The sequence below is a fragment of the Ischnura elegans genome, chromosome 2 (genome assembly GCF_921293095.1).
Source record: "Ischnura elegans chromosome 2, ioIscEleg1.1, whole genome shotgun sequence".
In the NCBI taxonomy this organism is placed as follows: domain Eukaryota; kingdom Metazoa; phylum Arthropoda; class Insecta; order Odonata; family Coenagrionidae; genus Ischnura; species Ischnura elegans.
The window spans coordinates 53,606,535-53,611,134 of NC_060247.1; the positions used below are offsets into that span (position 1 = coordinate 53,606,535).

Genomic DNA, 4,600 nt, shown 5'->3' on the forward strand with positions numbered 1-4,600 from the left:
TATTGAACAGGTTCTACGTAAAGGATACACAGAACACAACAGTCACAGGCTTGTGAAATTTTCAGAATAAGAACCCCTAAACTCATTACATTCAGACGCACTCTAGAAGGGGTTAGGAATATGTCTGATCTCTATCAGAGTGAAACCAATCATTAATCAGATTTAACATCCCACAGAGCCAGACAACACTAGACCATTTGCTACCCAAATCATTTAAAAATGTGTGAAACATTTACCTCCATTTCTCACCACCAGCAGAGAGGACACCAATAAACCAAATGTCACTTGCTTGTCTGTGAAACTTTCAGAGTAATACCCCTAAACTCAGCCCATTCACAAGCACTCGAGAAGGGTTTGGGAAATTGCCTGATATCTATCAGGGTGAAAACAATCATTGATCAGATTTAACAGCACCTAAGTTGTATCTCAGTGCCTCTTTCTTCTTATGAAGTAATTGCAGTTGGGTAGAAAAAAGTCATTAAATTTTTTATTGTTTTTAGCATTTATTTTAATGTCATCAAGAAGCTTACAAATCTTTGAACAGTAGTTTATGTGATCAGTTTTTGTCTGCCAGAGTTAACACTTTATCGAATGAGTTAAGTTCCTGTCGTGCCTCCAAAGGATTTCATCTTAATGGCAACCCTGGAAAAAAGATTATCTTGTTAGTTTTTGACACTTATGGGCACTGTAAGAATAACAAATTTCTAAGCTTTCTGGCTGAGCAATGGATATATCAGAGAAATAAATTGAAAGATTCAAGATGCTGTCATAAAATAAGGTAAATATTCTGAACAAATTACTAACTTATTGGACCGGCAAGTATCCATCCTTGTTACTAGGGGTCACAATAGACAGTCATCATGACTACCAAAAAAGTAAAAGCACCCTCTTTCTCATTTTTGACTATTTATGCAGCTTCTTAAAAATAGGGAGTACAAAGAGCATGCATCAATTAAGTCATTGGAAACGACAGTTTTGAGAAAATGGAATTTTGATACCATTCGCCGCTCAATGCAACCCTATGGCGAGCAATCACCGAAGGACTCACACAAATGAATGAAATAAAACATTAATAGGTGAGGGAAGAAAATTGCTGATAAAATGGAGGTTGGAATGAAAAAATTCAGATGATATGCTTTGTTGCGCATATTTTACGAGCACAAGTCCCAATATAGGCAAAGATAAGAAAACCCAATAAATGAAATCGCATGTGAGAAAACAGAAATGAAGCCAGATGTAAAAGATGCAAGAGTATGTGGATGTGGGGCATACATCCAAATTCGAGATACATTAATTGGACAAAGGAAAAATGACGATTTTAAGTAATGTGAAAGGATAAATGCTTTGGGATCCTAAAACCTGAAAATCTGTGAATGAGAGGAATTGGATTTCTAATAGAAATAAGAAAGTGGATGGCAAGATGTCATTTGAGGATCACGATAGCGAAGAAAAAAATGTGAAGCCACAAATTTAAAATTTAAAAACCAGTAGCAAATTGATCACGATATGTATTTTGATGACATATTTAATTACTATTGACAATTCTTCAGGAGTAGCATTTAGTAATGAATGAGCACCAGTCATCATACGCAGGATCGAGATGATAATGGAATGTGGTTAGAACAGATTAAATACCCTTTAATACATAATATAACTTTATCAGTAAATAGCGCAAAGCCAACCACTTGCTAATGAACGGGGTTACGAATACGGGACAAGAATAAGGAAATTTTATATAATTTTGATGATAATTTAATATGAATAGTATTTCCGAAGCTTTTTTATACTTTGAGATACAAGAAATTGACGTAAACATAGCTGAAACAGTAGATTCTGATAGATGGAGAGAGAGAGCGAATAATTCCAAGCCATTGAAATAAAGAAGTGTATGACAAGGTTAGATGATTCACATTTGAGGATCCATATGATGAAGAAAAAAAGAAGCGAAGACTAAATAAAAAGCAAACAAATAACCTACACACCCGCCTTATAGAGTAGCAGCTTACTTCACGGATTGCTTTCGCAGCTATTTTTCAGGAAAATATCGGTTAATAAATGGAAAATACATTAACACCTATCAATGCGATCAAATAAATAACCTTACCTTAATCACAACGGTACTTTTATGATGCTGGAAATATTTCTCAGCGTATAGTAATGATTCTAATCCATGATTTTGAACGACTAAAATTTATTAAAACTCACAACTTTTAAAATCCTTCTCTTGCAAATAGAACAGTTAGCAACAAATGCAATAGGACATGGCCAATGTGACTATCGTTTTGACGATCAATGTAAAAATTAATCTTTGAATTCACGAAGGATAAGTTCCGGAAGCTGCAATAATTAATTGAGACCAACAGATGACCATTTCCTAACTCAAACGTTTCACTGCTTTCTATTCGTACAATCCCTGATGCTACATAGTTGATATAATAACTTTATTCGGTGCACATGTATACAATATAAGATCAAGCCCAGAAAGAATTTAACCCCGAAAAGTTTATGAGAAGAGAATGCATGTATCGATATGGCAGCAATTACCTCACGTTTAACTCCTCTAGTATAAAATATTTAATTCAATTATTAGAAAATATTCACCTTACTATGCTTAATTTTAATAGGGAAAAATAAATACTTACTCTTGAGTGCTTTGAAGGTTGATAGTCCTTCCTTGGGATGGCATTCATCCACCTCCTTCTCAGTCCTTCCTTGGGAAACTGGAAAACACTCACTATCTCTCTCCCGTCGTAATTACAACTATATTGATGTACACAACACTTGCCTACTATACTGAAAACTTTTTAAACACAGCAAATCGATAACTTCACCACAATAAAGGCTTGAAAACTCAAATCGCTTGCTCACACTACAACAACAAGGATCGCAACTGACGCTACTCACATGTGCTCTGTCGCCTATGTGCCTATGATTCCGGTTTTTTCGCCAGCCGCAATCCTGTGACGTCAGAGAAAAGAGAAAGTTCAGTGCGAAGGCCTTGAGTATTTAGGTGGTCATGCTCTGGCTGCGTATCCGTTTTTCCCGCCCCCAATCCGTCTCTGCTCCCAACTCGTCCCGTGCAATTGACTGAGCGTTTGAGGTAGTTTGTGGCTGTAGGGTTTCACGGGGGGGCGGACGGGTGGGTGGGGCCGCGGTGGCCAGGCGTTTTACATCGTTCAGACTACGATTGCTCCAGCGATCGTCCTGACGATGGCTGGCGGAAGTAGCGGTGTGAACGCAGGTCCGGAAAATTGTTCGCGTAATTCCGAACATTGCCACTATACGATGGTTCGGCACTGCGAAACCGGAAGAGGAAGTGACAAGAGAAATAGAAAAGTTTCTAAGGCTCCCATCCACGAATATTACAAATGAGGATCCTCAAGTCGACCTCCAAATGTGTTGTCACGCACCGCGCATTTAAATGGGTTTGCAAAAGTCGCCACTCGTGTAGCTGATGGACAAAGAGATTCGAGTTTCACGGGGAAATAAGGTATAAGTAGGGGTTAACTAACCGAAAATTATATATGTAGATGATAATTGTGATCTATCAAATTCATAACTTTTCATTGCTATTCCTCGCGATTACAAACCCTATACTGAAAAATTTGAAAAAAATCGGATCGCTTTGCACTCGTCACCGCGCCGCAGACATTTTTGAAAACCGATTCAAATGCGACCAAAGTGGCAACAGAAATCAGCCTTCTATGGGAAGGTTTTGGGCCTCCTCTATGGAGTCCCTTGTTCCCATCGCTCCTTTTTTTTAATATAGTTGTCCCAGCAAGGTAGAATATGGACGGAAGAAGTACACGATAAATACACGTTGAACACGATAATATCTTAACCCTACTTACCACGACAGTTTTTCTAACCATCAGTTTCTCGTTCGCTTTAGATTTTAGCTGTGGAGGTCAGCACAGGTTTCACGATCGTAGTGTAGTGTGAACACACGCTAGTTCGTACGATAGCTGGTACGATCGTTTTCTGAACGAGGCATGAGGGAGACGTCGGCGGCGTTGGGCGTGCCTCAAGGTACGATCCTTACCCATTTCTGGTTCCCGTGGCGTCACACACGGAGGAAAGGCGATTTATGGAAGGCCCGGGCTCTCGTGTGTGTGGGGACGGGTGGAGAGGACACGTTCTCTTTCTGTAGTCATCTGAAAAAAATGCAAAGTTCCTCCCTCTCCCCTTTTACGCTTCCCTCGCGATCTTTCCTCCCCGGATCTCATGGCGTCGCCGCGTCTAGTTGGAGGGCTTCGACGGTGGCCTTGGTAAGGTCAAGCCTCCGTATGGGGGATCAGCTCCGCTTGGCACGAAAGGTGAGGTGGTGTCAAAGGCAGTGTCATAAATTTACGATGCCGCGAAATGTTCAGGAGATATTTACCCAAGTCGGTGTGGCTTAATGAGCCTTCACTGTTCGAAAGATCTCTAGATATCAATTTAAATTGATTTTCCTAATTATAATTATTTGATGTTATTATAATGTAGATGCAAAACTGCAGTATATACGTTTCTAAATTAAAAGCAGCTATGATTTTACGAAAAGACAGCAGATGTCGCTCCTATCTATCTCCCGTTCGCCCCATTTAAGTAATAAAGACTG

General features: G+C 39.4%; 1 long non-coding RNA gene across 1 annotated transcript; it reads right to left on the bottom strand.

The window, feature by feature from the left end:
• Positions 1 to 483: 483 nt before the first annotated feature.
• LOC124153748 lies at positions 484 to 3,011 on the bottom strand. Its single transcript, XR_006863751.1, has 2 exons — positions 2,643 to 3,011; positions 484 to 642 (listed from the first exon to the last, which is right to left on the bottom strand). It is a non-coding gene; the product is annotated as an uncharacterized LOC124153748 (long non-coding RNA).
• Between the last annotated feature and the right edge of the window lie 1,589 nt (positions 3,012 to 4,600).